General features: G+C 37.1%; 1 pseudogene; it reads right to left on the reverse strand.

Moving 5' to 3' along the window:
* Positions 1-18,135: 18,135 nt before the first annotated feature.
* On the reverse strand, positions 18,136-19,500 carry LOC102578557 (crocetin glucosyltransferase, chloroplastic-like; annotated as a pseudogene).
* Between the last annotated feature and the right edge of the window lie 4,124 nt (positions 19,501-23,624).

The raw sequence follows: 23,624 nt of genomic DNA on the forward strand, positions 1-23,624 counted from the left end.
TTTAAAAACTCAAAAAGATGGAGATATGAAAAATAAAAATTCACTTACAACTTCATATTGGAGAATATTCATCTAGTAACTATGATAATTTACATATTTCTCAACAAAAAGAAGATAAATATGTTACGACCCGACCCACCAGGCCGTGCGGGCACCTACTCTAATACCTATGTAGGAGAACACTCGATTCCCAAACAGTTTAAAACATGCGGAAGATTAAGAAAACTAAGATAAAAGAAGGTTTATGGAGATTTCTATAAAATAAATAGTTTAAAACATTTCGAAGTTAAGACTTGTAAAGTAATTAACACACCCAGGGATCTAGTCTAAACAGGCACAAGAGCTTCTAAGATTACAAGGTATAAACCGAATAGCTAAGACACAACTCCTGCCATGCTAAGGGAAAATAGAAGTTGTTGGAGATCATCTTCGTCTTCACCTATGAGACATCACTGACCCTACATCCAGACTATGCCAAAAAGGCATAGCAAGAGTAGTATCAGTACAAAACCACACGTACTGGTACGCATCATCGGTCAACCCGATACGCACCATATAATATAGGAAATCGACTAGCAAAAATATGCAATAAAACTATTCATTCCTCCGCCTTTATATCTTCCTGCCCTTACCATTACCGGATACTTTAATCATATAGTAACACACTTGGCTGTAACCCCTTACTCGTTTCGCTCTTGATCATAGCCTAACCGTTCTACCACTTTTATGAATTCCGGATAAGACCACTACTAACCTAGCCAACCAAACACGCATACCCTTACTTTTTCCACATTCCCACTCGACCCTTGACCCATATTACATTATATCAAGGTTTATTAATAGTTTCAATACGAGTCCCCCTTCCAAGATAATATCCACTACTTAACAATTATGACACAACACCACCCGCAATTTATCAATGACGATACACATGACCACCTATCTAAGGTACACATAGAACACATAGACCCTCGATCTCCACTCACCGTATCACATCCCGATTTCTGACGGACCATCCATGGCTCATTCAATAACGAAATATTTCACAAGTATACACAACATAGTAGAATACTCATATATAGATACAATAATCAGTCATCCATTCAAGGGCAATGTACCACCCATAATCTCAATAAAAATTAGATATGTCAACGCAATAGTCCTCTCATGGAACCCATACCCAAACTGTTAGTGTGTGGGAACTTGAGACCTAATCCAATGTATGCATATGTGTCAGTACGTGATGCCTGATCCAATGTATGTATATGTGTCGGTACGTGACACTCGATCCAATGAATGTTAGTGTGTCGGTACGTGACACCCGATCCAATGCATGCTAGTGTGTCGGTACGTGACACCAGATCCAATGCATATTAATGTGTCGGTACGTGACACCCGATCTGATCAGTACAATCACATCCATAATGTACAATACTCTGATCATCTAGTCAAGTACTCAAGTTCATGGAAGCAATTGTTCGTAGTCAATTCATTAGGTTCGTTTCCACTTTTTATGCTTCGCATACCATCATGCAAACCATATAGCAATCAATCAATATACATCACACAAATAGGAAATCAAACCATCCCCAAACCCTAGTTCAAGAGATATGGCTTTTCCCTATGGTATGCATCTGATGTAATACCTAGGAATACATGTACGACTGTCCTTTTTTCTGTGCACGAAAGCCTATGCATGAATTCTACCATCAATACTACTATACTACGCAGTGAATTACAGATTTACAACTACTCAATTAATAAACCTAGCCTACTTGGGCGACACGCATTTACAGAGGGATCGTAGCTCGAATTCTAGTTCTCAGCTGACGAGACGGTGGATCTTGACCGGAAATTTGCAATCTATCGTCCTCCTTACGCTAGAAATCTCTTTCTCCTTCCTTCCTAAGTTTATAGCAGTGTTTGGAGGGTTTCTGGGGTGATCCTCGCCTCTTTTTAGTGTTTTTGGTAAAGGAGAAAATCAGGCTTCGCGTTATTTAAATTTTGCCTCGTCCATCCTGCTCTGGCGCCAGTTATCCCGCTACAGCACTGCCGCCCTAGAGGCATCTTGCCTACTCTAGCGGGCTAAGGGGCCCAGTTTTCCACTAAGTTTTTCCTTTCCTAATTAACAACAGTTCAGATCGTCACAATTGATTCCAATTTACCCCTTGTTCATCCCCGAACGACTAGTGAAGGGATAAATATGTGCACTTTTTGGAGTACTTCTAAACTAACGAATCAAGCCATTATGGAACCACAAAAGATGGTGGTTTTTCAATTTTTAAGCACGAAAGGTTCTATACTCGAAGGACCGATTAGGGAAATGAGGCAACACACGAAGAAATGAACGTGTCCAACTGGATTACCTAACCTCGCCAGAGCGGCAGGAATCCCATTGAGACGGGGCCGTTGTAGCGACAAACCTCCCGCTGTAACGGGAGATTGGGAATCGTAAAAGGGGAAAGGGAAATGGTTTCCCTATTTCCTCCCTTTTCTCATTCAATACTCTCTCAATCACTTCACTCTAAACGTCAATTTCAAAGTAAAGTTCCCATTCCTTACGTTATTCAATTCACTACTTACTTAACTACGATTGTATGAAAATAACTGATTGATTAGAAATGCCTTGGGATAGTTAATCAAAAGTTTGAACATAGGTTTCTTGATTTGCGAGTAAAACTTAGCATGGACACTTCCCTTACATTCACAATGTCTCCACAACATTCTAGGCCTAAGGATTTCATGAAAATACGGTCAGAATGGTTCTGAAGTGGGCGAGGGAAGTTGAAAGGTCTACTTGGTGTAAAACTCATATTCGGATACAATTTAGGGGTTATTTTGCTAGAATAATTGCATTTTTAGGTACTAGGGAACTTTATAGACTCTGATTTTCTTAAATTCTGTGAAAAATGAGGTATTTGGGATGAAGAGGCGCCATGATCACGTCTGGAATTCTTCCTAGATGAAGGCCTTCAACCCATTTTGGCAGCCTCCCTCATCCCGCTCTGGCGGGATTTGGGCCGCTGTGGCAGGACCTAGGAAAACAGTGGCCCATTCCCTTTAAGAAAACAAAGTTTCTTTCCCCCCTTTAGCAAGATATTGTCTAATCCCATAGAGTTCTAACATGCATGTTTTCCCAATTTTTTGCGAGCTTATCTAAATGGCTGGTATTAATGAGGAAAACCTACCCTTCATCTGGTTTCTTGATGCTGCCACTCGGGAAAGGCATCACGACTACCGAAAAAACAAATTCTACTATGAGAGGGGTTTTCATCTACTAAACTTGGAGGAGAAGGTACCTGCTTTCTATACCCATTTGATGGAGTTCGGTTGGGCCCCACTGAGAGAGGCTACCCCGCTGTGTGTTCCAACTGGGTGAGGGAGTTCTATTCCTTCCTCCCCACTGTTCGGTGGGATGATCTTCACCTTACTATCCACATCCGGGGAGTTGACATCCCCCTAAAAAGTCCATTTATAAGTGACGTGCTCGAGGTGCCACAGGTCCCCAATACGTATTTCGAGGCCAAGCTGCGGGAGATGAACTTGGGCTGGTTGAGAGATACACTGGTGGAGACTATGCGCCGGGGCCCGGTTTATTGGGCCACTACGGAGGGCATCACAACCACTCACTGGTCTCCGGATGCTAAGAGGTGGATGCACTTATTAGACACCAGGAGGATCCGCTCATAGTGCTACCACACCGATGTAACATTTCCCCAGGCTCTAGTGGTGGCGTGCGCTATTCAAGGCATTGGACTTAATGTGGGTGCACAAATCATTTCAAAGTAGATGGTGTTCTATCGTGGCAACAATAAGGCTTTCTTCCTACTTGGGCTGGTGACTGCAATGTGCAAGAGGGCAGGGGTGCCCCTCTTGTACATTGATGAGGTACTTCCTATGGATTCCCCCTTTCACTCTCTTTTGATTAGACAGGGTTCTACCTCCCCGAGTAAGAAAATGAGGAAGGACATGGCCTGTAGTAGTCAGGCGGCTGCGGAGGGGGATGATGAAGGAGGATAAGATGGTGCAGGGGACGACACCCTTCCCACGCGGTCCTAGCCCCCACTCTCAGGTGAACAAGTCGAGGAGGACCTGGCGGCTGTCCAAAGAAAGTTGGGACGTTCCTTTGCTAGCTCCAGTCCGGTTCCATCCAGCACTGCTCTGGAGGTTGAGATGCTCCGCCGCGTACTGCGCCAGGAAAAGAGGATGGGTTTGGAGAGGGATCGTCTGATGGTCTAGATGTGGAAGACCTTGAAGGTCATCTTCTTTTGTGTTGCCCCTGGACCGGAGGTTCCCCGAGTTGAGACAGGAGACTTCCAACAGTTTACCTTTATGGATGAGGCTGTGACTAGCCTGGTACCCCTCGGAAGACCTAGATTGTGATGATGATACCTCCCAGTTCTAGGGATCCTGATTTAGTTTTTCGCCCCTTTTGGGCCTGTATTTGAACAATACTTTATTTTATCTCTTCTCTTTTCCTTACCTTTGTAGCACATGGCTTCTTGTTTCTGCTGCTTCTCACAGGTAATATTAATTGCTAAGGGTTGATAACATTTTGTTCTTATTGCTGAGCACTGATAAGATTGCGAGAATTGACCCATGTACGATACGGGGTCTACATGTGTGACTAGGGAAAAGCAGGGGAGACAAGGCTGAGATTTTGTCTCGCCCTATCCCACTCTGGCGGGAGAAATCCCGCTTTGGCGGTCTCGCCCCGGTGGGAATAATCCCGCCCCGGTGAGATTTTGTCTCGCCCTGGGGCTTTCCTCGTTTCTTAAATTTTCCATTGTCCCTCAAGCTATAACTAGGCATTTAGGATAGTTCCCTTAGCTAGGATGGTCATTGACTATCTTGAGTCAATCCCACGGTACACACTCCAGAATCTATTCTTATTAATTCCACACCACAGACACGCACATCCCCCGAATATGCCCGTACACTCACACGGTTATAATCGGTCGTAACACACATCCATATTTCATTATGAATCACATCGTAGTCTATCAGACCCTTGCTCCGAACTTCATAATGACTCTCTCAATGACAACTAGATCACGATACTCAAGCGATTACCACTCGCACTATTTCGAACCTTTGGGATAACATTTTGCACACATCTAAGTTCAGACAAGAAATTAGGGTACACATATTTGTACCATGGCATCCAAACAATTACACCTTTCACATCAACAGTTAGTTCAGACAATAAGAATCACGCATTCACAATTTCAAGCTATATTTCAAAGACAAGTCCAAATTATTAATTAATACGTCCCATAGATGATCATTACTGATCGTCCCTGTATTTACATAGCCCCTAATGCTAGATACCAATTGGAACCTTCCTAGTTCCAATTTTACTTTTCTTGCACCCCTTTAACCGGGACTACAGTCCAGTTCACTTTGTTGAGATACCAATTGGAATCGGGAGATACCAATTGGACTCAACCCATACCACAAGCGCCAGGTCAAACGAAAGGAGAGGAGAAACAAAATGACTTCCTAGAATGCTTCATAGCTTCCTGAATATTAGATGTGGACGTCAACAAACCCATCTGCTTGAGTCTACTCCACATTTGCTCTTATACGGGGAGACCGGTAACCTGGGCTATGATACCAAGTTGTTACGACCCAACCTACAGGACTGTGCGGACACCTACTCTAACATCTAAGTAGGAAAACCCTCGATTCCCAAACAATTTAAAACATGCGGAAGATTAAGAAAACTAAGATAAACGAAGGTTTATGGAGATTTTTATAAAATAAATAGTTTAAAACGTTTCGAAGTTAAGACTTGTAAAGTAATTAACACCTCAGGGATTTAGTCTAAACAGGCACAAGAGCTTCTAAGATTACAAGGTATAAAAAATTTAGCAAAGACACAGCTTCCACCATGCGGAAAGAATATATAAGCTGTTGGAGATCATCTTCGTCTTCACCTATGAGACATCACCGACCTTGCATCCAGACTACGCCAAAAAGGCATAGCAAGAGTAGTATCAGTACAAAACCACACGTATTGGTAGGCATCATCGGTCAACCCGATACCCACCACATAATATAGGAAATCGACTAGCAAAAATATGCAATAAGACTATTCATTCCTCCACCTTTATATTTTCCAGCCCTTACCATTCCCGAATACTTTAATCATATACTAACACACATGACTGTAACCCCTTACTCGTTCCGCTCTTGATCATAGCTTAACGTTCTACCACTTTCATGAATTCTGTATAAGACCACTACTAACCCGGCCAACCATACACGACATACCCTTACTTCTTCCACATTCCCACTCGACCCTTAACCCATAGTACGTTATATCAAGGCTTATTATCCATTTCAATACGAATCCCCCTTCCAAGGTAATATCCACTACTTACCAATTACGACACAACACCACCCCCAATTTATCAACGACATTATACATGACCACCTATCTAAGGTACACATAGAACACCTAGACCCTCGGTTCCCACTCACCATATCACATCCCGATTTCGGCCGGACCATCAATGGCTCTTTCAATAACGAAATATTTCACAAGTATACACAACATAGTAGAATACTCATATATAGATACAATAATCAGTCATCCATTCAAGGGCAATGTATAACCCACAATCTCCATAACAAATACATATGTCAATGCAATGGTCCTCTCATTGAACCCTTTCCCAAACTACTAGTGTACCAGAACGTGACACCCGATCTAATGTATGTATATGTGTTGGTTCGTGACACCCGATCCAATGCATGTATATGTGTTGGTACGTGACACCCGATCCAATGCATGCTAGTGTGTCGATACGTGACACCTGATCCAATGCATGTTAGTGTGTCGGTACGTGACCACCCGATCCAATCTGCACAACCAGAATCACAATCACATCCATAACATAAAATACTCACATCATCTAGTCAAGTACTCAATTTCATGGAATGCATTGTTCATAATCAATTCATTAGGTTCATTTCCACTTTTTATGCTTTGCATACCCGCATGCATACCATATAGCAATCAATCAACATACATCACACAAATAGGATATCAAACCATTCCCAAACCGTAGTTCACGAGATAGGGCTTTTACCTACAGTATGCATCTGATGTGATACCTAGGAATGCATGTACGAATGTCCCTTTTCCGGTGCACGAAAGTCTATGCATGAATTCTACCGTCATTACCACTATGCTACGTAATGAATTACAGATTTACAACTACTCAATTAATAAACCTGGCCTACCTGGGCACCAAGCATTCCCAAAGGGATCATATCTCAATTTTTTGTTCCCGAACGACGAGACGGTGGATCTTGACCGAAAATCCGTAATCTATTGACCTCCTCATGCTAGAAATTTCTTTCTCCTTCCTTCCCAAGTTTAGAGTAGTCTTTGGTGGGTTTCTTGGGTGATCCTCGCCTTTATTTAGTGTTTTTGGAAAAAGGAGAAAATCAGACTTCGCGTTAGTTAAATTTTGTCTCGCCCATCCCGCTAGAGCGCTGCCGCCCTAGCGGCTTCTAGTCCGCTCCGGTGGGCTGAGGGGCCTAGTTTTCCACTATGTTTTTCCTTTCCTAATTAACGACGACTCTGATCATTACATAATATGAAACTGAAGTAGACTAACCTAATGTAGAATGCAAGATGATCAAAAACTTGAATGAAAGAAGGGAATGTAAATAGTGTTGTGTGAGTATCTTTGATAGACTCTTCACTACCCCCACTTATCTTACAAATTAAAATTCAAGGTTGCTAGACTCTTCATTACCAACATTTAATTAGTACATGAATATATGATTGCATTAAGAACTTGTTTGATGCATGAATTTAAATATAACTATTACTTAATATTTACTTAATTAAATATATATTAATATTCAATTTATTTTAGGAGTAAGATAAGGGCAAAATGGTAATCCAACTTTAACGTTAGGAGCTTCCCACTAATAATAAAACTAGTCTTTATCCTTTAAGTTCAACCAATCCATATAACTCTTCGAACTAATCTCAATCATATCAGATTGAAAACTATTTTTATAAAATCTTTTAAAGAAATCGAAGGCCCAATTTTTACCATATTCCCATGCTTTAAAATTCTCAAATTAAGCATCAAAATATTCACAAGAACTTTTGGATTGTCCTCAATATTCAACATTTCAATTTATCTTTAAATAGACTTAACTGGCCAATTGGTAATCTCAATGTCATCAAACACAAAAGAAGGAAAATCAACTAGACTAAGTGATGACAGTTCTGGTAACTTTATTATTTTATCCTTAGCATCACAGTTTTTGAAATATTCAACATAATATGTGAATCTATAATAATAAACATTAAAAACGGTGGTTGGTTGGATCCAAAATAATGTAGATGAGATTTTTTTTTGTGCCACTAAACCAATCCGATCCATAATAATAGTGATGACATGTGAAAAAGGGGTACCTTTATTTACATTTGATTGGATTGACTTGAGTATAAATTCTAACTCACGTGACTTTATAAAAGAATTGTACAAATGGAACTCATCAAGTGAACTTAATTAGAATCTTCATCTTAGCCATCAGAGAAAGGAAGAAAACTTAATCCTTCAACATTTGAGAGTACTTTTTTTATTCTACTGAAACTTGATAGACTTGTGGTTAAAGTGACTTCAATACCTAAACTGATTGAGAGTTTGGAAAATTTAAAACATAGATTAATTTGTCCTTTGCCTGGGAATAGTGCTATAAGAACATGAGATTCTTCATTTTTCTATTTTTTCAAGTTTTGGGTGGTGAAAAGAGAGGTATCCATGAAAGAGAATGAGGATTTTGGGAAAGAGAACTTTGTAAAGGAAGAAAGCGTTTTTGAACTAGCTTGATTACAACTAATTAAGGCCACTCATACTTTAACAAATTTGAAGAATTTATCACATTCTCTAAACATCTACCTTAAATATTTATGTTTTGAGATTATATAAATTTTATTAAATAAAAATATATGAAAAGACATTTTACTCAAAGTTTCTGGAAGTTCTCAAAAGTATTGGAATTCTATCACGACCCAGACCATCGTGATTGGCACCCACACTAATCCTCCGGTAGAAGAACCACTACTACAACCCAAACCAAGTAACAAAACAAAAACTAAAGCATTTAAGGTTACGAAAACATGAATAATATCTAAAAACTGAAGTTCCCATAAACTCCAACTAAAGTCTAACAATGAACTAAAAAATGCAGAAGAAATAACCTAGAACCTGAAAGTCAATATACAAAAACATCTAATGTTCAACAAGTCTAAACAAGAAGGGATACAACCCCAAACTAATGAGCTAATAACTAACTAGAAAAGTCTATGTCCGAAATACTGGACATAGACGAAAGAGAACTCATGGCTACCCGAAAGAATTGGCTCACCCTTAAATTCGAACGATCACTGATCTTCTAAGCGAGGTCTGTCAATAGCCATCGAAAAATGCCCTGTACTCAAAAAAAAGAAGAGCAAGTGCAGTATCAGTACACAACCACAGTGTAATAGTAGGATCACACGGCTATCCCACTAAGTGTAACATACATAAGTCAATACAACAATATAATCACATGCATATATCGAACATATACAATATCATCATCATTTACAAACAACGAACTGTTTCACATTTCTCAAGACACACAAATATATCAAATCATTGGTTCTCTCATAGAATCCAAACCCAGACAGTTAGCATACCGGAACGTGGTACCCGATCCAATGATTATGCCGGAACGTGGCAACTAATCCCATAATTATGCCGGAATGTGGCAACCAATCCAAGTTAGTGTGTCGGAATGCAACACCCGATCCATTCAACAAACAACAATCACAATCACCAAGTACATTGTCATAATCATACAATCAAGTCATGATTCATGGCATTCATCATTCATATATCGTCATTTACAATTAATGTGATCAATAATGCAACATTCGCATACAAACATGTATCATAGTGAAGCAAGAACAAACATAAATCACACAATCATGAAATCACATCCATCACCTACCTCGAAACAATCTTGAAACCCTAAGAAACTTGATCCTTCCCTTTCCAGATTCGTTCTACAAACATTTAATATATTACGGGAATCAATAAACAATCACTAATTACCTGAAATTCTAACAATCCTATGAACCCTAGATCATACCCATGATCCCAAGTACTTAAAATAGGGCTGTTTCCACCATATATTCTAGATCAAAACCCTCCACCATCGATATTTACCCATTAGATGACATTCTACGTATCGAAAAACGGATTCGGGGAGTTAAGATCTTACCTTTACCCTCAAGAATGGTGAAAAATGGTCAAGAACTCGTATGTGGTAGTCTCCTAGCTCTCAAAGTTGAAAAGTGCAGAATAATGTCGTTTTGGGGTTTATTTATGACTTTAAGTAGTGTCTAGCCCGCCACAGCGGCCCTCTCCCCGCTACAGCGTCACTGCCAGAGCGACCAAAACCATGGCCAAAGTGGCTTGCACGAAACAGTGAGCTATTTTAGTAATTCCAAGACCTCCATTTCACAACACACCTTTAACCAATGATGCTCAGAAAATACAATTCACGCTAAGATCAATTTTGGGAGTTCTACTCACCCGAATTCAATTCCGTAAAGTCATATGGATTCCTTAACGACTTATCTAACTACTCATGTAATCAAATTCATAAATAAGTCACCCGATTGCTACCAGATTTCCCTATACCTTAATGACTTCGATTTCGTCCAAATCTGGACTAAGTTGGGAAATTCAGAGTTACTACGAAAAAAAATTCTGGCCCAAATTTTTTCCCCATTGGCTTTTCTATAGTGACGAAACCCAGTCGTTACAATAGATACCAATTTTCCCATAACTCGTCCTCGAGTGACAAACTAAGGAAAAATAGGCTAAGGAAGAAATGAAGTAGTACCTGAATCAACGAACAATTGGGGATATTTATCTCGCATGTCTTTCTTGGTCTCCCAAGTAGTTTCCTCAACTGAACGATGCTTCCATTGAACTTTCACGGACTTAATCTCCTTGGTCCGCATACTTCTTCTATCTACCTTAAGAAGAACATTCTCACCAGTTTGAAATGTCGTGTCTCTTACCTTATGATCCGCATACTTCTTCTATCTACTCTAGGCTGCTAGAAGCTTAGTTTGAATACTCAATACCTTATCTTGAGCATCCTTCACTAAATCGATCCCCAATGGTTTCACATCTCCAGCCTCAAACCATCCTATGAGTGATCTACATCCCCTCCCATAGAGTGCCTCAAATGGTGCCATATCTATGCTGGAGTGATAACTATTATTATAAGAGAATTCACACAAAGGTAAGAACTTATCCCATTGCCCTCCAAAATCAATCACACATGCCCTCAACATGTCTTCTAACACTTGATTAGTTCTCTCTGATTGCCCATCTGTCTATGGATGGAAGGATGTACTAAAAGTGAGTTGTGTACCCATTCATCATGTAATTTGCTCCAAAACTTGGATGTGCATTAGGTACCACAGTCTGAGATGATAGAGAGGGGCACCCCATGCAACTTCACTATCTCTTTCACATACACCTTAGCCAATTGTTCAGCATTATAATCTATTCTTACCGTAATAAAATGGGTTGGTTTAGTCAATCTATAAACCACTACCCAAATAGAATCAAACTTTTCCAAAGTCTTGGGAAGACCAACCACAAAATCCATGGCTATTTTTTCTCAGTTCCATTCCGGATTTGGCATTCTTTGAAGCAAACCTGCAGGCCTTTGATGTTCATATTTCACTTGTTGGAAATTTTGACACTTAGCCAAAAACTCTGCTATATCCTTCTTCATGCTCGGCCACCAATAAATTCTCTTCAAATCACGGTACATCTTGGCCACACCCGGATGAATAGAATATCGCCAACCATGGGACTCTATTAACAAGTTTTGAATCATATCGTCAATTCAAGGAACACAAATCCTCCCTTTAAAAGCGAGCGCACCTTCCACATCAAGAGTGGTATCTTGTGCCTTACCAATCACAGTCTTCTTTCTCAGCTCCTCTAAATTCTTATCCACAAATTTATTGGCCTTGATCTCTTAGATGAACGTGGCCCTTACTTCAATACTAGCTAACACCCCACCTATTTCTGTGATGCCCAACTGCATGAACTTAGATTCTAAGGTCTGAATTTCCTTAGCCAAAGGTCGCTTGGGTACACTCAAGCAACCTAAACTACCCATACTCACCATTTGTCGACTCAAATCGTCTGCTACTACATTAGCCTTACCCGAATGGTATTGAATGGTGACATCATAATATTTAAGTAACTCCATCCACCTTCGTTGTCTCAAATTTAGATCCTTTTGAGTGAACACATACTGCAAACTAAGATGATTAGTAAAAACTTCACACTTAACACCATAGAGGTAATGCCGCTAGATCTTAATAGCAAACACTACCTCTGCCAACTCCAAATCATGTGTTGGATAATTCCTCTCATGTACCTTCAATTGACGCGAGGCATAATCTATAACATTCTTATACTGCATCAACACAACACCCAAACCAGAATGTGAAGCATCATAATAAACAATAAAATCTTTACCTTCAACCGGTAATGTTAGAATAGGTGTAGTGGTCAAGAGAGTCTTGAGCTTTGGAAAGCTCTCCTCACATTTTTCAAGCCATTCAAATGGTATCTCTTTTTTGGTCAAATTAGTCAAGTGAGTGGCAATAGAAGCAAAGTTCTTCACAAATCGGCGATAATAGCTAGCGAGCCCCACAAAACTCCTAACTTCAGTAACAGAACTTGGCCGAACCCAATTCTTAACCACCTCAATATTTTGAGGATCTACCGTTACTCCTTCTTTTGAAACTACATGTCCCAAAAATGCAACCGAAGTCAACCAAAATTAACACTTAGACAATTTAGCATAAAACCTTTGTTTCCCAAGAACACCCAAAACAATGCGAAGATGGACGATATGCTCTTCCTCACTTTTTGAATAGACCAAAATATCATCAATAAAGACTATAACGAAAGAATCAAGAAATGGTTTGAACACCCCATTCATCAAGCTCATGAAAGCTGCAGGCGCGCTGGCACATCCTCTTGCCTAATTTTCAACTGATGGTAGCCATACCTTAGATCAATCTTAGAGAAAACTGACGCCCCTTGCAATTGGTCAAAAAGATCATCTATTCGAGGAAGAGGATACTTGTTTCGAATAGTGACCCTATTCAATTGCCGATAATCTATACACATTCTCATACTACCATCATTTTCTTAACAAAAAAAACTGGAGCACACCATGGGGAAGCACTAGGATGAATAAATCCTTTATCAAAAAGCTCTTGGATTTGAGCCTTAGGCTCTCTTAATTCTGCTGGAGCCATGTGATATGGAGAGATAGAAATGGAACGAGTACCAGGTTATAAAATCAATGCAGAAGTCTATATCCCTATTCAGAGTCATACCAGGCAAGTCATTAGGAAACACTTCTCTAAATTCCGACACCATAGGAATAGACTCAATGGATGGAGCCTCAATCTCAACATCCCTAATATGAGCCAAATAAGCCAAACAACCCTGCTCTACAAATTTTCTCTACCTCCATGGCCTCGCTGATTACCTCTTCGCCCACCTTGTGGACTTCCTCTACCATTATTACCATTCCCAGCGGGTACCACTGCTCTAGACTGCTGCTGCGCAGAATCTAACACACGTGGGTAGGGACAATCTCTCCTCATATGCCCAGGTTCACCACATTTGTAATATGTACAATCAAACGATGGTGTGTTTCCAGATAAAGGTGCGACTCCCTGGCTATCCTGAATCAAATTATGAGATGGAGTTCTCGAGTAATTACCTATAGAGGCGGGCATAGCAGATAGAATTGGCTTGGCTATAAGCGTTGGCCTCCCTGAACCCTTGAATAAGAACCTTAAAAGTTTCCTGAACTCTTGACCCTTTTTGCCAATGCCTTAGCCTGACCGTCTCGCCTCACCCTCTCCACTTTCTTAACATAGTCTGTTACCTCATTGAAGCTTCTTCTTGTAGAAGTCATATGAACATATACTTGCAACTCAAAATTTAGTCCCCTAACAAATAACTGGATTCTCTCTTCCTCAGTAGTCACCAATTGAGTAGCATATCTAGACAAGATACGGAACTTGGCCTCATAAGCAGCCACCAATTGAGTAGCATATCTAGACAAGGCATGGAACTTGGCCTCATAAGTAGCCACAATCATACCACCTTGCTACAAAGCCATGAACTCATCCTTCTTGCGATCCCTCAAAGTCCTAGGCAAATATTTCTCCAAAAACAGAGCATGAAATTGGGTTCAAGTAAGTGGAGGTAAAGTAGAAGATTTTCATTCCATATAAGCTTTCCACCACTGCTTAGCCTCACCTTGAAGTTGAAAGGACACAAACTCTACCCTATGCTCATGGACAATTCCCAACTTATGAAGCCTCTCATAGCAATCTGAGATGAACTCATAAGCATCCTCCTTCTCGAAACCAAGAAACAGAATAGGCTTTTGCTTCAAAAACTTAGTCAACATTTCATGCTCATTACTAGTCATAACAGAACCAAACAAAGGAAGAAAGAAAGCATCGTTCCCTCCCGTTACACCCGTCTGGGGAGCAGTCCTAGCAACAGGGGGATTAGCGGGAGCTTGAATTACTTGAATAGAAGGAAGCACTCTAGGACCAATCAACCCTTTCAAGAATGACATGATCTATCGAGCTAACAATGGGTCTATGGGAAGAACATCAGTAGTCACAGCCTGGACCTCTTCCTCTTGTTCCACATCCTCAAGATTCTCTTCTATCTCTTCATGATGTGCAGGAGGGTTCTCATTCACATGAGCATTCTCAACAGGATCTCTGTTCCCAGTAGGCGCTACTCTTCCATGACCTCTACCCCTAGCTCTTCCTCTACCCATGCCTCGACCGCGACCTCTCGCTGGATGTTCCTCAACTGGAGCATTGACGGGAGCTACGGGCCTGATGCCGTTGAACCTAGTATTAACAATTTGTGGACAGAAGAGTGAAGGATGTTAGAAACCAATTTGAATCGCCAGATACCAATTGGAATTAAGTCATAACACTAAAGGAGACAACAAAAAACAGAGAGATTTCCCAAAGTCCTATAGCCTTTCGAAGAAAAGTCAAAGTGTCCCCATACCGTTCCACAAGACTCTACTAGACTTGTTTTTGTACATCGAGATCAACGAACATAGACTCTGATACAAACTTTGTCACGATCCAGACCATCGTGACTGGCACCCACATTAACCCTCTAGTGGGAAAACCACTATTACAACCCAAACCAAGCAACTAAAACAAAAACTAAAGCATTTAAGGATACGAAAACAAGAATAATATCTAAATACTGAAGTTCCCATAAACTCCAACAGAAGTCTAACAACGAACTAAACAATGCGGAAGAAATAACCGAAATGGTGGACATAGACTAAAGAGAACTCATGGCATCCCGGAAGAATTGGCTCACCCTTGAATTCGAACGATCACTGATCTTTTAAGCGAGGTCTGTCAATAGTCGCCGGAAAATGCCCTGTACTCAACAAAATTAAGAGCAAGTGCAGTATTAGTACAAAACCATAGTGTACTGATAGGATCACACGGCTATCCCACTAAATATAACATACATAAGTCAATACAACAATATAATTACATGCATATATCGAACATATACAATATCATCATCATTTACGAACAACGAACAATTTCACATTTCTCAAGATACACAATTATATCAAATCATTGTTTCTCTCATGGAACCCAAACCCAAACAGTTAGCATAGCATAATGTGGTACCCGATCCAATGATTATGTCAGAACGTGGCAACCGATCCCATAATTATTCCGGAACATGGCAACCGATCCAAGTTAGTGTGTCGGAACGCAACACCCGATCCATTCAACAAATAACAATCACAATCACCAAGTACATTCTCATAATCATACAATCAAGTCATGATTCATGGCATTCATCATTCATATATACTCATTTACAATTAATGTGATCAATATTGCAACATTCACATACAAACATGTATCACAATGAAGCAAGAACAAACATACACCACACAATCATAAAATCACAACCATCACCTACCTCGAAACAAAGCTTGAAACCCTAAGAAACCCAATCCTTCCATCTCCGGATTTGTTCCGCCTATTCTTGGTCTACAAACAATCAATATAATACGGGAATCAATAAACAATCACTAATTACCCGAATTACTAACAATTCTATAGAAACTTGATCCTTCCCTTTCCGGATTTGTTCCGCTTGTTCTTCGTCTACAAACAATCAACATAATACGGGAATCAATAAACAATCACTAATTACCTGAAATTCTAACAATCCTATGAACCCTAGATCATACCCATGATCCCAAGTACCCAAAATAGGGCTGGTTCCACCATAGATTCTAGATCAAAATCCTCCCCCATCAATATTTACCTGTTAGATTACGTTCTACCGATCAAAAAATGGATTCAGTGAGTTAAAATCTTACCTTTAGCCTCAAGAACGGTGAAAAATGGTCAATAACTCGTATAGGGTCATCTCCTAGCTATCAAAGTCGAAAAGTGCAGAATAAATTCATTTTGGGGTTTATTTACCACTTTTAAGTCGTGTCTGTCCCGCCATAGCGGCCCTCACCCCGCTACAGGGGCACCGCTAAAGCGACCAAAACCACCGCCAAAGCGGCTTACACGAAACAGTGAGCTATTTTAATAATTCAAAGACCCCCATTTCACAACACACCTTTAATCAACGACGCTTAGAAAATACCGTTTACGCTAAGATTGATTTCGGGAGTTCTACTCACCCGAATTCAATTCCATAAAGTCGTACGGATTCCTTAACGACTTACCTAACTACTCATGTAATCAAATTCATAAATAAGTCACCCGATTGCTACCAGATTTACCTACACCTTAATGACTCCAATTTCGTCCAAATCTGGACTAGGTTGGGAAATTCCAAGTTACTACAAAAAAGTGTTCCGGCTCAAAAAATTTCCCCGTTGGCTTTTCTATAATGACGGAACCCGGTCGTTAAAATTCTTTGTTATACCAAGAATCAAATTTATTATTTAGCAAAAAACTACACAGAAAATGTGTGAGTACTTTACAATAATAAGTAACAAAAAAACATAATGATTGCAAGTAGTATGTTTTATTATTAGAGATAATGTGTGCTAACAAATTAGAGTTACAAAAGCATGACATAAGTATATATTCGATTATAAATTTTGTTTTTAAGAAAATAAGGGATAATGAATAAGTACCCCACATGAAGTATGACCGAAATCTTAGTGACATGCCTTAATTTAATTAGGGTCCTATTATCTCTCGAACTCAATTTTTCATATTCCTGCACCTTTAGTGCTGATGTGACACCTTCAACCAAATAAGTTTGTTGTGTTTGTACACACGTGCCTGTCAGGCACGTGTGTAAATATATATATATATATTTTTAAAATAATTAAATGTTTTTAAAGCTTTTTATTTATTTATTTTTTAAATTAATTCTTTGATATATTTTTATTTTCTTTATCTGTATTTAAATTAAGTTAATACATCTATGTTTTGTATTTTATACTTTATTAAAAAAATTTACCTTCATTCATTGTTTTTTCTCTTTTATTTTTCTATTGATTTTATTTACTCTTTTTATTTTCTTTGTCTTTCCTTTTGATTTGATTTGAAATTTAATTACAAAAGTTTTATATATAAAATAAGTTAATTTCTAATATATATTAAAATGAGTAAATAAAATCAAATAAAACATTAAGAAAATCGTTAAAATTGAAGGACACTTTATTTTTTCTTTTAAAACAAAAATGATTTTCTAAAACTAATTAAAAATGAAAAGATAAGAACTTAATGAAAGAAAAAAAATTAAAGTTTTAAGTGATGAAGAAATTAAAATAATTATTTCATAAACTAAGAAAATTATTTCATTCTGAATAATTTCAAACAAATTCACATTTTTTTCTGAAACGGAGAACAAGTTCTTAATAAACTAATTGATTACTAGCTATTTTATTAAAATCATCTATCCAGGAGTAATTTAGTACTCATTATGACCAAGTAAAAACTCAAACAAAAGCCTTGAGATTCACACTTGATGTACCATTTTCCTTCATAGCTTCCTTAGCTAAATCACTCCATTTCTTCTCAATTCTTCCCCTTCTTCACCGCTTCCCATCGCGATCGTGATACATCTATTGAACTCATCTCTTTCCACGACACCACCTTCACTGACATTAACTCTAACACCATTCTTCCAGATATATCTAATGAGTTTTGCATTACAAATTTGGTCGTTCTAGAGTGGGCATGCCACAATAGGTACCTCACATGCTATGCTCTCCAAAGTTGAATTTCATCCATAGTGAGTTAGAAAACAACCAACATAAGGGTGTTTAAGAACTTCCACTTGCGAGCACCAATTCACTATCTTCCCCTGCTTTTCAGGTTCGTCTTTGCAACTCAACTTGTCCTCCATCTTTTCTCCATCTTGTCCTTCCCTAATCGCCCACAAAAATGGCCTCCCACATTTCAGCAATCCGTGACAAATCTCCTCCATCAATTGACTTGATATTTTAGAGTAACTACCAAATGCTATGTAGATAACCGATCCCTTTATCCTTTGAGTTCAACCAATCCATATAATTCTTCGAACTAATCTCAATCATAGCAACTCGAAAAGTATCATCATCAAGAAATATTGAAGGAATTGAAGGCCCAATTCCCACCATAGTCACATGCTTTAAGATTCTCAAAGCATCAAACTCCAAAGCATCAAAAGTGTTCACAAGAACTCTTGGATTTTCTTCACTATTCAACATTTTAATTTGCCTTTTAATAGACTTAACTGCCCAGTTGGTACTTTCCATGTCATCAAACACAAAAGATGGAAAATCAATTGGATTAAGTGGTGGCAATCCTGGTAACTCTATTATTTTATCCTTAACATTACAATTTTTGAAATAATCAGAATAGTTTGTGAATCTTTAATAGTAAACATAAAAAATTGTGGCAGGTTGGATCCAAAATAATGTAGATGAGACATTAATTTTTTTGGCCACTAAACCAACCCATTCCATGATAATTGTATAGATGACATGTGAAAAAGGGCTACCATTTTTTGCATTTGATTGGATAAAATTGAAAATGAATTTTGACCCACAAGACTTTACAAAAGAATAGAACAAATAAAAGTGATCAACTAAACTTAATTGGAATTTGCCATCATAAACATTAGTGAAAGGAGCAAAGCTTAATCCTTCAATGTTTGGAAGTTTTTTTATTTTACGAAAAGCTTATAGGATCGTTGTTAAAGTGACTTCAATGCCTAGATTGATTAATTATTTGGAAAATTGAAGACATGGATTAGTTTGGCCTTGTCCTGGGAATAGTGCTATAAGAACATGAGGCTTTACATTCTTCAAATTTTTCATGTTTTGGGTGGTGAGAAGAGAAGAATTCATGAAGGAGAATGAGGATTTTGGGCAGGAGAACTTTGTTTTTTGAACTGGCTTGGTTACAACTGATTAGGGTTACCCATATTTATACTAGTAAATAGATGGTTCTAGATACAAAAAAATCTAGAAAATTTATATTCTTTAAATATTCACCTTAACTGTTATGTTTTGATATTATATAAATATTTATTTAATAAAAAAATATCAAAAGATATTTTACTCAAACTTTCTAGAAACTCCAAGAAGTATCTGAATTTATTGTTATTCTAAAAATAAACTTTATTATTAAGCAAAAAATAAAACAGAAAATATATGAATACTTTTGAGTAAGTAACAAAAAAAATATAATGATAGCAAGTAGTATGTTTTATTATCAAATATAATGTGTGCTGGCGATTTAGAGATACAAAACCATGATATTTTTATTTTTCCAAGAATCATCATTATTATTCAGTGAAAAAAGATGCAAGAAATGCATGTGTACTTTAATCTAAGAAAAAAAACATAATGATAGCAAGTAATATGTTTTATTATCAGATATAATGTGTGCTAACAAATTAGAGATACAATGCATAACATATTTGTTGTTTCGTGAATTATCATTATTATTCAGTAAAAAAACACAAGAAATGCATGTGTACTTTAGTCTAAGAAACGAAAAATATATATAATAGTAGTATGTTTTATTATCAAATATATTGTGTGCTAACAAATTAGAGATACAAAAGCATGACATTTTTTGTTGTTCCGAGAATCATTTTTATCATTCAGTAAAAAATGACGCAAGAAATGCACCAATGTATAGTAATTTAGACTAAGAAACACAAAAAAAAACACAATAATAATTAGTATGTCTTATTATCAGATATATCGTGTGCTATCAAATTAAAGATTAAAAAGCATGACATATGTACATATTCGATTATAATTTATTATTTTTAAGAAAAGATAATTAGAAACATAATAACGTGATTTAAAATTAGAATATAAAGAAGTAAGCACATGAAAAATATATATAAAAAAATCATCATATAATACATATATATTACCTATCTACATTATAATTTTTCTACAAAGAGTGTAATTTTTTTTATCGCCTTTAAGGGTTCAACATTATGAAATAATCAAACAAGGAAATGTCGGTACTATTCATTTTTTCCTATGTAACCTAAGGAATCAAAAAATTTCAAGCGATGATTCATATTAATGTTTCACTAAACTTTTATATATATTCAAAAGTTTTAAAAATTTCTATAGTTTCTTGTACTCTCATATGTTTGATTCTTTTTCTTGTTCCAAATACATGAAATTATAATTTAGGGTGAGAGTATTCAAGCATAGTATTTTTGTTTGATGTGATGTTGAAATATGTGACTGTATATCTCATCTAAAATTATTAACTTTTAGAGAAGATACACTTTTATTTACTTAATTATAAGTTCTGATCATGCTTTGTTTGAGAAAAGAAAAGATATAAATACATTAGAAAAATATATGTTGAATTAATTTCATTTGGCGAAATAGAGATGAATGCTTTTATAGTTAGCATAACCATTTCACCAACCTTAATAAATAACAAGAACAAAATCCTAGTAAAAAATAACCATTCCTAGTAAAATGACAACGTCCATTCACGTTGAATAATCAATCTTTTTTCCTTGTACCGTTTAAAATATATCTCCCACTATTCATAATAATTAAAATTTCACCTCTTCATGCTCATTACAAATTTTTATTCCTTCAAACTCATTCTTAAACATACGCATACTTATGAAATCAAATGTAGTGTAGTTAAAAGGTACTTTCACAATGGTTTGTGACAAATTATTAGGCGCAATACTCATGTTCTTCATGCCTCCAACTACCACATCTCTCCACATAAAATCTTACAACTTAACCTTATAACCTTTCCTCCTGGTCTATTATTTTCTTTTCTTCTTTACTATTCTATTCTAGATGCATACACTCTCTCATGTTCTTCCACTCTCAAATTGTTTGAGTTTGTTGTTTCGAATTGCAAGTTAGCTATACCATCACCATTTCTTGATTATTGAAGCCTGAATTATTTTTGAGTTGATGTTTACGATTTCTGCATATTGGGTTTTGGTTCAGGTATGAGGTGAAAAGGAATAAACTCTACAATGTATTAATGCTAGTGTCACGACCCGAGTCTACACCCTAGATGTGGCCAACACTCGAGAATCATTTCTGGTCCCCAAGTGAACCCTCATCCTTGCTGACTACAAGCGGAAGACTAACTCAACCATACAAAACTTGAAACAAAATAAAATTCATTGAACTCAATTACAAAATCTTTAACTCAAAAGATTAATTCTGAATAAAATAATATATTCAACTCGCCAGAAATAGGCAACTCAAGTCTTTAAAACATTTAACAAAATAAATGAAACAGACTTCTCAAACTCTACTGTCTATCTATGAAGCCTCTAAATGACAAAGATGGAAATCGGACAATACCCACGGCATCCTAACGAAACTGAAAAGTACATGAAATCCTTTGGAAGCAAAGAGGCTCACCATAGCTAACTAGAACTGCAAGTTGTATCAACGAAACACATTTTGATGATCCTAAATACCTGCATCTGCTGCAGGCCAAATTGCTCTGTACGTGTAATGTACGAGCATGTAAGGGGAATTCTAAAGAATCAACGTAAGCTTAAACTCGATAAAAAGGAAACATACTTATCTCTTCTCAACTCACTCAACTAAACTCAACTCAATGAAACATAGTTCAACTCGATAACAGCAAACTCAACTCTGATGAAATAGGGCTCAACTCAACAACAATATACTCAACTCTTGATACTCAACTCAAGATAAAGCAACAATAAAAGATGCAATATATCGAAAACTTTGAAAACAGTAGATAGCAACTCAATATATTAGAAAATACAATGTAACTTTGTTTGTATGCCATAAAAATATAATACAACTTGGTGGGAAATTCTATAACCGACAACCATAACTATGAGCTATGTGATGATACAACGTCTCGCCCACACTGCCAGAACTATCCTATACTTTGTCGGGGTATAGAACCTCTCAACTAAGTGGACCCACTAGTCTATGCTAAAAAGCATTAAGGACTCTTCTAAAAAGTATGACCCTTTCTACCCACGTTGGCTACATGGTTTATGGGGGCCGTGAGTTGGCTGAACTCTCCTCCATATCGATGCTCAATACTACTTGCAAAATATAACTAGCTCATATGTTTATAAATATAACTATTTCCATGTTTTGAGATTATTACTCAAAAATCTTTCTCCCAAGTTGGACTTATTTCTTACTCCTTATTGTTTCTTCTTACATTAATGGATTTAAAGAGACGAGAAATATATTTTTTTAAATTTCTGTTGAACTCAGTTTTTCAAGAGGAATGCAACTACTTATGTCCAAATTTTGGGGTAGTATTGCTTCCAAATATTTTTAGAGAAAGAATTCATAGAGTGAATTTTTTTTCCGGTTATCTACGGTAATTCTCAAATTATTTATTTTTTTTGGTTACTTTTTCGTTCAATTTTTTCCTCCCGTTAATGGAACACTTTTTGAAACATCTATTTTCTTCTGCAATTTTTTTTTGGGCATTGTTGGTTTTCCAACTATTTTGGTGAAGTTTTGGATATGGCAATTTTTTACAAATTTTATTGATGATATCGTGTAATTCCTTCTTTTTTTTCAAGATTTGTATTTTTTAAATATAATTTGTGCCATTATTTTATTTATGTTTCAAACTCTTAAGTAAATAAATTGAAAATAATATGTTGCCAAAGTAACCTCTATTGCATAAATTTTATTTACTTTGAACATGTAAACATGTTTTATTTATGCGAAATAGTTATCCCAAAGGAAGATTATTATGGTCAGATTATTGATAGTAATGAAAATGTGAAACATTTAGGGTGTGTTTGGTATGAAGGAAAATGTTTTCCTAGAAAATGTTTTCTTGGAAAACAAGTTGATTTTTGACTTATTTTCTCATGTTTGGTTGGTGAGTAGAAAATATTTTCCGAAATTTTTTTTGTGTTTGATTTATGAATGAAAAATATTTTTGAAAAATTTCTTTTATTTTTACAAGAGTA

This window comes from Solanum tuberosum, unplaced genomic scaffold (assembly GCF_000226075.1).
Source record: "Solanum tuberosum cultivar DM 1-3 516 R44 unplaced genomic scaffold, SolTub_3.0 scf00175, whole genome shotgun sequence".
Taxonomy (NCBI): domain Eukaryota; kingdom Viridiplantae; phylum Streptophyta; class Magnoliopsida; order Solanales; family Solanaceae; genus Solanum; species Solanum tuberosum.